The following is a 13,551-nucleotide window of genomic DNA, read 5'->3' as shown; positions in this document are numbered from 1 at the left end:
TTCAGGGAGTGAGTGAGGTTAGAGTGAGTGTGTTCCCTGTATAAAGGTAACACATTCAAAGATGCTGCAATATCCAGAGTTGGAGAGAAGAGGAAAGAGAGGAGGATACCGAGAAGGAATGGGAGAAAGAGAAGGATGGGGTTCCAGATGCCAAGTGAAGAAGCATGTTAAGAAGGAAAAGTGGTCAACAATCTTTTACTGAGTACTGACTACTGAGTTTACTAGTACTGCTGGAGGTCAGTGTTGCCTTTGATCAGATGTTTCTGCAGGTGGGTGGGAGAAGGTTGACTGGAGTGAGTTGGTGACAGAATGGAGAAGATGAGGATGGACAATTCTGTTGTTTGCTGTAATGGGAAGGAGAGAAATCAAGTGTTAGTAGAGGGAAAGCAAAGTCCAAAGAGCATATCTAATTTATTTTCATCTTTGATAGAGAAGAGGGAACAGTATTCTTATTCTTGTTTTTAAATTGTTATTAAATGTACTGGGGTAATATTGGTTATTAACATTATATTAATTCCAGGTGTACAACTAATAACACAACATCTGTGTGCTCTATTGTCTGCCTACCACCTGAAGTCTAGCTTCCTTCTGTCACCATATATTTGACCTCCTTTACTGTCTCTGTCCTTCCCCAATCCTTTATCCTCTGGTAACTACCATTCAGTTGTCTGTGTCTATGAGTTTGTCTTTTTGTTTGTGTGCTTGTTTTATTTGTTCATTTGTAGATTATAGTTTTCTATCCCACATATGAGTGAAAGCATATGGTTCTTGTCCCTTTCCATCTGACTTATTTCACTTAGCATGATACTGTCAAGATCCCTCCATGTTGTCGCAAATGGCTGTATTTCATATTTTTTTTTTTTGGCTGAGTAGTATTCCAGTGTACATATATCACATCTTCTTTATCCAGTCATCTGTTGAAGGACATCTAGGTTGTTTTCATGTCTTGGCTTATTATGAAACATGTGGCAGTAAACATAGGGGTACAAATATCTTTATTAATAAGTATTTTCAAACTTTTCAAGTAAATAAAAGAGTAGAAAAGCATGCTTTGACAAGACAGAAAAGAGCCTGGAGAATTAATTGCATAAAGGAATTCTTAGGGAGGAGAGAGGATGGGGTCTAGTGAGAAATCAAGGAGTTGGCCTTGCCCAGAGTGATAGGAGGGAGATAGGAAACATGAATGCAGGTGCAGGAGGATGGAGTATGAGCCAGTTCCCTTTTCTCTGCTTCTATTTCCTCAGTGAAATCAGAAGCAAGCACATCATTGAGAGTTAGGCTATGGGTAGGAGGTGATGCAACTTAACAACAACAAAAAGAATGTGTGAGATATGGTAGTTGTAAGACCACATGACATATTCTTTAGTTCTGGATAAATGCTTGGCGCTGTTTATTCTTAACTATAGATTTGGGAAGGCAGTGCTATTTTTCACTGAGTCTTAGGTATCCCCAGTATAAGGGTATCATTATTTTCTATTGGTCGAATGCACACCTTTAGTAAGATTTGTCTTCCTATGGACACTCTCCCATATTTCCCACTGTAATCCTCAGATCTTTGGAGATGTTGAGGAGACACTGCTTTATAATATGTACTTTAATGTAGTTTTGATGACTAAAGATGAGAAATGGGTTCATACCTCTGGCCCATAGTTACCCATCAAAAAGCCTGGTGGAATTAGAGAGATTAAGTAGCCCTGTGCAATTTCATGCCGTTTATGGAGGACGTGCCTGGAAAACTCTGCCGTGCACATACATCCACAGCTGTAGTACCTATAGATGGAGGAGTGCCAAGTGAGGAGGGTAGAGAGGATATTAAGCCATGTGTTCTTTTTCCAGTCAATTTCTCCACAGGCCCCAGGGGCCTCCCTCCAGCCCGGCAGCTAGCAATGATTCATCACTGTCTTAGAGGGAAGTCACTTTGCAGAATCAAAGGCAATAAATTCTTGGCTTTTCAGTTCAAGAGCTTTCTCTTTTCCCCTACCTCCCCCAAGTAAGAGAGATAGACACGGTTGCCCCACCCGCCGCCCCAACCCCTAGCTGTATTGGGGGTGGTAAAAAGGAGTAGAAGCCCAGAGGGCTGAGGACCCAGTGACAGAGGGAAATCATACCAGCACTCATCGACAACAGAAAAATAGGACTATAGCAAGGTGGGTCCAGGGCTGGGAGAGTCTACCTCAGTCTCAGAGAAGTCAGGGAGAGCTTTCTCACATTCCCTAGGTCCAGGAGGAGCCTGTAGTCAGGACAAGGAAGACACAAAGTGGAGACAGCTCATTTGGAGTGATAGTAGGACTCCAGGACATGCAGCAGGACATGCAGCAGGAATGACTCCGCAGGAGGATCAGAGAGGATGCTTGCATGATGCCATGAGTGCCAGCACACACAGGCCAAGTCTCAGCATCCAATGCTGATCCCTCCTAAGGGACATTGCAGCACTTTGTAAATACGCCAGGACTGAGTGAGAACCCCTGAATCGAACTTCCTGAATCCAATCCGAAGATGACCAAGTCTATTCATTACATACATTGTATTTCTTTCATCAGAAGAAATACAATTAGAGATTAATTGGAATACAGAAAAAATAGAGAAATTCACTTTTCTATCCATATGCATTGTTTCTCACTAGGACCATTTACAAAATGGAAATATTCATTGAAGAAATAACATCCTACATCACTAACATCTTAGTATGAATGATCTTATCACAGTGGCTCTCAAATGTGGAAGATTTTGCTCCTGGAGGACATTTGGCAATGTCTGGAGAAATTTTTGACTGTCACAGGTTGGGGCAAGGGATTGGTTGCTCCTGGCATCTAGTGGGAAGAGCCCAGGAAGGCTATTGAACAGCCTACAATGCACAGGTCAGACCTCCACAACAAAGAATTTTCCAGCCCCCAATGTCAATACTACTGAGGTTACGAAACCTTCAATTTCTCTCCAGAATCAAAAGATAGGTTCATCACAAAAACACCAAATTCCTCACGAAGGAAGTTGGTACAGATGGAGGAAGAATATAAATTGAAACAGGGAGAAAATAAATCCTAGCTTACTCCAGATTCTGAAGTACTAGTAGTTTCAGCATGATAATTTATGGTATCTAATACCCAGAGAAAAAGAACTTTACAGCTAATTGCATCCTTCTTCCAATAGTACACAAAACAAACACTCAAAATACTAACAGCCACACAATACAACAAAAACACTAAGATTTTATTTCATCACCATCTGGCATGCATAACAAACACTTCTCATGTTAAGTTTCGTGAGAGTCAGGCCAAGTTAGGCTTACAGATTAGTGAGTGAAATTCTATCCTTGGAGGTTAGTAAACTTTGCTCAGTCGTCAAAGGCAAGGTAAGCATTATAATTCTTTCTCACCTACTTTTATTTTTTTTATTTTTTTGTGTGTACACATTTAGTTTTATTGTAACAAAGCAACTTGTACACTTTTAATGTTTAAAACTGAGCATCATCTTTTCTTTCCAGTGAAACAAAAAGAAAATTTAAAAATAAACAGGAACAAAATTACAATAGAGAAATGTCAATTCCAAATAAGATCCTACAGGTTCTACTGATTCTCCCATCGAGTGGCAGGGCTCAAGTCATCATTAGGAGAGAATTTTATTTTAAAAGTGTCATCTTAGACTGCAAGGATGTCCGTTAAACATCACAATTAAACATGCCAAAGGAGAAGCCATGTTGTCAAAATGCTCACCTTTGCTCACCTTCTATAACTCCCCCTTTTTTTAAGTTTTTTTTTCTTTTTTTAAACAAGAGAAAGTAGACAGATACATGTTGGTAAATGCTAACTGTCCATATTCACATAGAGACACAGTGTAATCTCTGAGCCCAATATACAGAGAAAGGAGGAAAAAAGCTAGAATTCTATGCACTACTACATAGGGGCCTAGCAACCTCCAGCTCCCAGCAGAGCTAAGGGAGCAGGTGGTTTTTCTTTTTTCCCACAGAGCACGGTGGTGTTGATTCCATTAAGTTTTTCTTGAGACAGGAAGGCATAAAAATGAATTTGGAACAGAAAGGGGCAAAGATTCTTTTCCCACTGTATTCTGCTCAAGGTACATCCCCCCCAAAGAAGGTGAGAACCATGGTGTAAAGGAGAGAAAAAGAGACCTCAAAAACAGGGCGACTGAGCACAAGAGGGGGGAATAAAAAGAAAAAGGAAAAAAAAGACTGCAACTTGCTCCCAGGGACTGGAGAAAATTAAAAAAGGTTGGAATCCATCAGTGTTCATTAGTCATCTTCTCCTTCATCTTCCTCTCCTTCTTCCCCCTCATCATCATCTTCATCTTCTTCACCTTCATCCTCATCCCCTTCTTCATCAATATCTTCCAACCCTTCCTCTTCTTCATCATCATCATCATCTTCTTCTCCTTCCCCTTCTTCATCATCCATGTCAGGAACCAAGTAGTACTGTAAAGGATTTGGCCAAATGTCATCTTTGATGACTTCTCCTAACTCATCTGCACCTGCATCAGAATGGTCAGTAAACCAGGTAAAGAAGCTTTCTGGTTCCTCATGCTGTCTCTTCCTGCTGGCTTTATTCTGTGTTTGACTTGAACGTTTCGTCAAATCCTTTCCAGATTTCCATTTGATTTCAGTGGACTTTGAAGATGGATCACCACTCTCATTCAGATGAAACTCTTTGGAGAGAACTTTATTTTCGAAGTAAGGATTTTCATCAAAATAAAAATCTATTCTGTAACCTGATTTAATATCTTCAAATTCTGTCACTTCAACTCTTGTCAAATAATGCAGCGCCTCTTCATCCTCTTCCCCAAGCAGTGCAGACACTTATGGATGGTGGACAAATGTTGTTACCCAAAAATTTGGGATTTTGGCGGTCAATTCTGACCTCTTCTGAAAAAAGGGTTGGCGGAGTTTGTTATATTTCTGTTCTACTTTCAAAATCTCCTCACTGGCTTGTTCATTAAGTCTGTCTATTTCATTTTGTACTTCATCAGTATGTTCAATCGCTTCTTGCTGTTCTTTTTCTCCCTTCGGCACGTCCGGAGGGGTCGGCTTCTTCTCCGGCTTGGGGGCAGGAGCCAGTTTCGGTTTCTTCGTCTGAGGTGGGAGCGAGGACTGGCGTTTGGGGGCCATGCTGTGAGGCAAGTCGGAGGATCTCTCTCACCTACTTTTATACACTGTTCCAATTCTGAGGAAATTGCTTGATCACTTTCAAAAGCCTAGTTTAGTGGTAGCTCCAGGCAGAAATGACCACACACACACACACAAACACACACACACACACACACACACACACACACACACACACACACACACACCAGCCTTTCTCACTCTATGCTTCAGCCATCCTGCCTCCTAGAGCCAACAGTAGCTTCCAAATGAGTTTCTGCCCCAAGAGCACGATGCGAGGAGGCAATCGCCACACCATGCAGAACAGCAGGAGGAGCTTGACATCTGTCCTTTATCTGGTACAAGTGAAACATTTTTGACGATGGAGAAATGAGCATGCTTGCTGTTGTGTCAGAAGTCAGCAGTCCAATAGAAATTTTAGTTAACACTTTAGGAACAGCTTTTTGTCCAGTACAATTAAATTTTCTTGAATATTCACTTATTTCAATTAGCCTATTTAAATTAATCTGAAAACTTGACTATTATTTTACTGTCAATTTAATAACTCTACCAACAATCTTAGTTTACCCTGTAAATATTAGTAGAAAGAATTATTTGCATTTTTGAGTAGGCCCTGAACATTCCTGGTGCTAAGCTGGATTTAGATATAGGGCAGCTGCTGTTGGCCACGTCTCTGTCTGTTACCTGGGTCCCAATCTGAGCTGGGCCAAGTCACTGTCTGTCACCTGTGTCCCTATCTGAGCTGGGTGTGGGAAGCAAAGCAGCCATGGGGGCAGGAGACCTCCCTCTGATGGGGTGAGGGTTCAGGCTCCTGCAAAGTTGGGGGGGTGAGGGTCTGTGCCCCATTTCTGTTGACCCCCAAGTTCTCTCCTGATGGCCCCTCTGCGACTGTGCCTGTCTTAGGTTGTTCCTTCCCTGAGGAATCTTACCCATCTCTGGCTAACCAGTCATCTAAAATTTCTATTGGTAGTTCATCTCATGGTAAAATTCCTGAACATGAAATGAAACTAAAGCAGTCATATTTTTGTGCAAAAAATTAAAATTTAAAGTTATCAAGACTGCATTATAAAATTTACAAAAACCTCCATTAATCAAAAAAAGGGGGATAGTAGGGTAATATCATGTAAGGAAAAATATCCTATAAGTAAATTACATCTAGAAAATTTTTACTTTACAAAATTAATTTTCATTTGTAATGCTAACAGCAAGACAGCTATGAAAAACACACATGGTGTCTAAATAAGACAAAGGAAAATCGTTTGGGCAAAAATAAAAAGGATCCCAAATCAATTATATAGAAAAGATTCCTTTATTAACTTTTGGTCGAGAATATGTTTGTATATTTTCAGAAAACAACTCCAAGACCATGTGGATTCCTGCAACAGAGAGGAATTGACAGGTCTGCTCCAACCACGAAGACAAGAGGAGAAACAGTCCAGAGATGGAAGATGCTGACAACGCCTTGCCACGCTAGCAGTCAGCAGCTGTGCCTCGCAGCAGGTTGCCTAGGACCAAACCCGAGAGGGTCGGACCTGCATTGCTACCATGGGCCCACCATCCAGATATCATTGCTGACACGTACACATAAGGAACTGTTTGACATTGAAACGGGGACTCAGAACTGTTGGACATTGAAATTGGGACTCAAACATTTTTTGTTATTATATGTTTATTTCTAGTCTGCAGAGGCAAGATTTTTAAAGGAAAGAAATGGGGGAAAAATAGATACAGAGGCAAAGAAGCATTGAACAGACTGTCAAACTACAGCGGGAAGGCAGGGGAGGTTGGGGGGGGGGGGGCTGTAAGAGATCAACTGAAGGACTTGTACGCATGCATATAAGCATAACCAATGGATACAAGACACTGGGGGGGTAGGTAAAGGCATGTACTGGGGGGTAGGGGAGGCCTGGAGGATATCAATGGGGGGGGAAAAAAGGAGACATATGTACTACTATTTGTAATACTTTAAACAATAAAAATAAATAAATAAATATATATATTAGAGCCAAAAAAAAAAAAGAGTCAGCAGTCCAACCTACTTTTCCACTCCCCCTCCCCCATTTCTCTGCAGCATTCTGAACTAATGGGCTGGCCACGCCCTCTACAATGGCCATAGTTTTGGTGTCTCTTCCTCTCTCACTGATTGCTCCCTTTGGGTCTTCCTGACCTCTTCCTCCTGCTGTTTCCCTTTTGTTCTTTCCTCTACTCCTTCACTTCAATCTCTATTTTGGCAACTCACCTGGACACCTTGACATTCTCCATCAGGTGTTTGTCTCTATTTAGAATTCTTTCCTGAGGTCAAGGCCCGAATTTTCAACTGTTTACTAGTCACATGACTTCCTCTGTCCAGTTTTATCACCTCTAAAATGAGGATAATAGTAGTACCTATGTCACAGGGTTATTGAAGAATATATGAGGTAATACTCTGCTTGACATACAGTAAGCACTCAAGAAATGCTGGCTATTATTATTATTGTTATATTTTTCCACTTAGAAGCCCAAATGCTACTTCAAACTTATGAACACAACCAGACTCACCTTCCTCCAAAAACCTGTTTCTTTCTTTAAAAAACACACACAACAAAACAAAACAAAAAACAGGCAACAAGCATTTATTTGAGAACCAAAAGAATAGCTATTTGAGAAACACTGATCCAGGTAGAAACAAACCCAAATAGTGTTTCCACTAGGGGGTGAAGGCAAGGAGATTTTATGAGAAAGGGAAGGGGAATAATTACCTGAATAGAAGGCAGGAACTCCTATTGGTGTTAAAAGTCAAGGAAAGAATTTCAATAGATGCAAATAGGCTTAGTTATTCTTTAGCTACACATAATGGTGCTAATTCTAAAGAATGACTTTAATGTTCAGTCTGCTTTCCTGTTGGCTTTGCAAAGAGTTGTTTGGAATACAGTGTTGGTTTTGCCTAAAGGTTATTTTTCCCAATTTAAACATTCCAAAGGTTTGAGGCATAAGACAGGTCAGGCAGTTCTGGGGTGGCAGCTCTGACTCCATTTTGAGGTGGATCCATTTATGTTATTTTTCACATTTCTCCAGTTTGATGATCTTTCCTTAAAAGCATCTCCTCAACTACTGGAAAGCAACACTGATCAGCTATGGGAAGTACAGTATCACCCGTGCTCCATTGCTAGGAAGTCTCATTCCTATTAGGTCGTGATTTGCGTCAGAGGGAAAGGTCTTTCCTTAGGAGCCTTGGGCCACATTTGAGCAACAAGAATGCCAGAGCAGGCCTGGCCTGTGGCTCAGTTGGTTGGAATGTCGTCCTGTACACCGAAAGTTTGAGGATTCAATTTCTCATCAGGGCACATGGGCTTTATCATCATGAACCTTTAAGGACAAACACCTTCTGTAATTTTTTGAGGTTTCTCAGATGAGGTCCCATAGGCCTTAATAATAATCTGAAAACATTAAGTAGCCACCATTATCTGTGGGGTCTTTATACTAGTAACATCAACATATGCAAAACAGAGTTTTAGAACAGCAAAATTTTCTATAATAACAAACAAAATGATGAGCCCAATTTGGAGAATAGATCTGAACCAGGAGGCAATACCTAAGGGCAGCTAGCTGAAGATATCAAAGAACTATGGGTATCAGTGGGCACTGTATTTAATCAAAATCTGTTTCTTTTTCACTGTTTCACCCTTCAAGTTACTCACCTCAACATCACTTCTAACTAAGGTGATCATATAATTTATTGTCCAAACTGATGTACTTTTAAAGAGAACACTATTAATAATTATACCAGGTCAAAGCCACAACAGTCCCTGGCAAACTATATGTGTGGTCCCTCTGCCATTAAACTTCTTCTCTTTCCATCACCAGTGGGACAGGCCCTTAGCTGGACCACTATCGCTTCTCATTTGGATTAGCACCACATTCTCCTCACAGACCTCCCTCTCCCCTTCTGTTTCACCCCACATATCCTTTCCTGCTGTAAAACTTTCAGTTTCCTAATAAGGAATAGGGCATAAATTATTTACCCAGTTCAAGGCTTTCTAGGATCTCAGACAACAACATCTATACATTCATTGCTCAGAAATAGGCCAATTGAATACACCATTCACTGCCCACAGATTCACCCTGGACTTCTCCTTCTTCTTTTTTGTTCTGGAATGTTCTTTTACCTCCTTTTTCTCAAGAGCTCTCATCCCCATCCCATCTTCATAGATTCAAATTCTACCTACCCTCAGAGCTCATCTCCCCTGACTCTCTGCACAAGCCTTTCCACAACAAGCGTTTAGAGGGTAAGGGGCCCTGACTTCCTAACTACAACGTTCTCTCTCTTGAACCCATATCATATTTAATTTTTATTCCTTTTATGGTGTTTACCCCCTCCAACCTGAAAGTAGTTACTTGGATTCATGTATTTATTTTCTAATAATATATTGAAAATTCCTTCAGAGCAAGGATGTGAATTCAATAATTTATCTAAAGGACTTCATTTTAGCACTTGGTAGATACTCAGTAGATATTTGTTGACTGTGTGATACTTCCATAGGCTCTTTGGAATTTATTGGCTGTATATGAAAGTATACTGAATATACTGGTTTTGTCATTCAATGGTTTCCGTTCTCAGAAGCTAGCTCAAGCTCTCATTTCCTCTCTCTCTCTCTCTCTCTCTCTCTCTCTCTCTCTCTCTGTGTGTGTGTGTGTGTGTGTGTGTGTGTGTGTGTGTGTGTGTGTGTGAAACATGGCATGAGGGATGCTTAGAGAGAGCTGGAAAGAAAATATGAAGCTCATTAATATTTATGTTAAGTAAAGTGTCATAGGCAATGGCAATTTGGGTTTGCAAATGGGCAAACTAAGGCTCAGGAAGTATGCTATGGCTTTAGAAGGCAGTGCTGACCAACATCCAGGTAGCATTATTGCTGGGAGCTGTCTCAGCCACCTCCTCCCTTTACCTCAGGGGAAACCATGACACTGAGAGGTGAGGTGAGGTGACTCCCCATCCCTCCAGAGACACGTGACAGTCAGAGCCCTTATTGCCTGCCCTAGATGGTTTGTATCTTTAAAGACTAACATTCTCATGAAAGAGATGGATGAGTCACTGTTTTGTATCTTGTGAAGCAGACAGGAAACATTTAGAAACTATAATTTCTGTAAATGAATAACTTCTCATGTAGTAAAATGTGTGCCACTGCCAATGGCATAGTTGGTCTGAGGAGACTGGGTGGCCTGGCACATGCCTGACGGGCTAGTCACTTCCTGTGGGTCACAAACTGGAACGCTGTTGCTTCCCACATACCAGGCACAGCCCAGAGCGCGTTAGCTCAGCGCCTCATCTCATCCTCACGCACCCCCATGAGCTCGCTGTTCACGGAGATTAAGTACTTACCCAAAGTCAGGTAAGTGAAGAGTTGGGATTTGAATTCAGGAAGCCTAATTTTAATAACTTACTGCACATAGCAGTCAGGTCTGCTATGTGCAGTAAGAACTTGAGGTGGAGAGGAGTGGAGAGAAAATTTTGTAATCACACACACAACCAGGCCCACAGCCCAAGAGGAGAGCTTGGCTGGGCCAACGTGGCCAGCCTGGCTCCCTCAGAGAGGTCCACTGAGGTGCAGGCACACTTCTTCCAGAGGCTTCTTCCCTTTGCTCACAATATGCAATTTGTCTGCACTCAGATGAGCATAAGCAGGGCCCGCCAGGTATAAAACCCAGACGCTCCCAAAATTGTTTCTGTCCTCCCTTTTCTTTCAATAGCACCTCCTTCTAACCCATGCCAGGTGACCATTGCTTTTCTACATGTTCCTCTATCACAGCTATTAAGACCTGATGTCATTTTATACTGCTTGCCAGAAATTTATTCACACTTCTGTGCAAGCTCTCCTGGGCATTTGTACATTTTAGCTTCTTGCTATTCTAGCAGAATAAATGGCGTGACTCCCCTGAAATGAATTTTAGGCAACATCCAGGCCTTCAGGGAGAGACTTGGAGGGTCATGGAGTCTTCTAGTTGTCCCTAAAATTGTATTCTGCCTAAGGCTTGCCGTGAGGTAAACCTGCTTCCCTGACTGATGTGGCTGGAGCCCAAGAAACCCGGAGCCTGGGCCACCTCCCAGCTGCTCTGTACCAGGAAAGCAGAGCAGAGGGGAGGGGAGGATTCACAGCAAACACCAAGGATGCATCTCCACTTCCCATGTTGCTTTGCCTTCCTGGCAGTGGCGGCAGTAATAATAGACTCCATCTAACCAGGACCTACTATGTGTCAGGGCTATGCTCAGTCCTTTGTACACTATTTTTTCTAAAGCTGTGATTGTTGCGTGTTTGGATTTGCATATCATGTTATCATAGTACACGACATTAAAGATTAGCTGTAAAGACAAGTGAAAGAATGTTATGTAACTACTTAGCACAGAAACTAGCGCATAAGAAGTATTCTGCAAGTGTCAGCCTTTCAGGGTAGGTTTTACTATTTCCCCTTTACAAATTTGGAACCTGAGGCTCAGAGAGGTCAAGTACAATGTTTAAAATTATACATCTAGAAAGTAGAGAAGTTAGGCTTTAAGTCCAGACCTATCTCATTTCTCCACTACTAGTGTGCTCCATTCTCAGATGAGGGACTTTCCTATTCTGATAAGGCAATGTGGAGCTGTTTTACAATAAGCAACTTTTATTTTCAAAATAGAAATTTCACCTTTTAAAATCTTGAGATCTTATTGCCAAGATCACTCATGTACCAAAACCAAACCATAAGCCCTCTTCATTCCCAAGTCAGGCTCTTGCATATGGTAGTTCAAGGAATGAGATTGCCATGGGGGTTTGTGGGGAGTCATCCTTTGTGGTCTGTATGAGCACATGCAATAACCTACCAAATGCCCAGACAGACCCACCTTGAATCCCATTGAAGGGACTGCAAAAGCTATTGCAGCTACTTGAACATGTGTGTGTGCGCACGCACACACATATGCACACACACGCACACACATGCGCACACACACATGCACACACATATGCACTGACTTTAGGCACTATTTCCCATTACCACACCCAAGGACAATTTAAAGTCAGGCCCCAGCGACTGTCAGTTCCACTTCACGTAAGTGGCTTGCTCATTTCACTTTTATTAGTAAAGTCTGGGTATGGCTAACTATTCTCTTTTAACCAGTTCATCCATATCCCACTATCCCAAAGGACGACTCTTAGGTTTTTTTTTCTGTTGTTAACTTGCTAAAAGCTTCGTGATGCAGGCCCTTAGGTCTTTACACTCTTGTTGTGGGAGCTGGGACCATTGATTCAGTGTGGTATATTCTCATGCTGTGGCTCAGATTGTACAGTAATATTACTTTTCACAGTCAACTCGTGACCCCCTCAGTAGGCACATGTGCAGAATGAATATCAATGCAGCTATATTATTCACAGCCTTCATGGCTTTGAATTCATTTCTGTCCATCCCTTCAGCTGGATAGCATTGCCTCTGCAGAGCACAGAAGCACAGAGAAACACAAACATCTCAAATCCCACTTTAACTCAGCTGCAAAGGGATATTAGAGTTCACCTAACCTGCCTAGAACATGGTCAGGCCAAACAGTATTTTTCAAGGTCTGGGGTTAGACTCATTGGAATGATCCAAAGCAGTGATTCTAGAAATATCTGTGTTAAAGGACCAGTTCTATTTTTTTTTTTTTTTTACAATTTATAATCTATTGCATACTGACACTTATTTTAAATACAATAAAAATGAATTATTAGAAAATTAAATGGAAAAAAGACATAAAAATATAAGCCCCAAAAATTAAAATTTAGATTCAGAAGATATACAATGACTCTATCAAATTCCTATAATAGTTTCTAAATAATTACTTTCCATTTCTCAACTTGTCTCTTCATGGACCTGAAACAAATTGCACAGGCAATTTGAATGTACTCTACATTTTCTGCAATGGACAAGGATGCTCTCTCAGAACCCTCATCCCCACCCCCTGCCTCCCTGCTCTGATAGCCAAAGTCCTACATCTATCTTAAGATTCAGCCTGTGCAGACAGCATAACTTCATGTAGCCCAGGCCAAGTGCTCCTTCTGTGGGCTGAACAGCCTTCGGCTCTTAAATTATTGTTGGAAGCCGCCCATGGTCCTCACTAGCAGAGAGGTGTGGACAAGGAACCCGGAAGGCTGGTCAACCTTGAAGCTCTGAAAGGTCAGAGCCTCCCCCCACTGTTTAGTTGAGACAATGGTAGCTAAAGCAACTTCCACCTTCTAGTTTTATGTAAATTCTTGCTGATTGGCTGTTATTGGAATTGCCTGCCTAAAGGGTATGGGTGTATCCCATAGTCTTAATAAAAGGGATTGCTAGGCTGGAGCAAAGCGAAGTCCTTCCCCTTGAGTTGGGCTCCCCACTGGCCCCAATATTTCCAAATTAATATTTTCTAGTCTCTTTCATTTCGGCCTCCTCTAGAGCCCGAACCCTGAACCACGCAG

The 13,551-nt window shown here is 41.6% G+C and overlaps 1 pseudogene across 1 annotated transcript; it reads right to left on the bottom strand.

Annotated features, from left to right (window-relative positions):
- Window positions 1–3,984: 3,984 nt before the first annotated feature.
- LOC308255715 (protein SET-like) lies at window positions 3,985–5,116 on the bottom strand (annotated as a pseudogene). The gene has a single exon. The product of its transcript is annotated as a protein SET-like (transcript).
- Between the last annotated feature and the right edge of the window lie 8,435 nt (window positions 5,117–13,551).

The sequence above is a fragment of the Plecotus auritus genome (genome assembly GCF_963455305.1).
Source record: "Plecotus auritus genome assembly, chromosome: 8".
Classification (NCBI taxonomy): Eukaryota; Metazoa; Chordata; class Mammalia; order Chiroptera; family Vespertilionidae; genus Plecotus; species Plecotus auritus.
The sequence above is the reverse complement of the archived record's forward strand: the minus strand, read 5'-3'. Positions and strand labels throughout refer to the sequence as shown.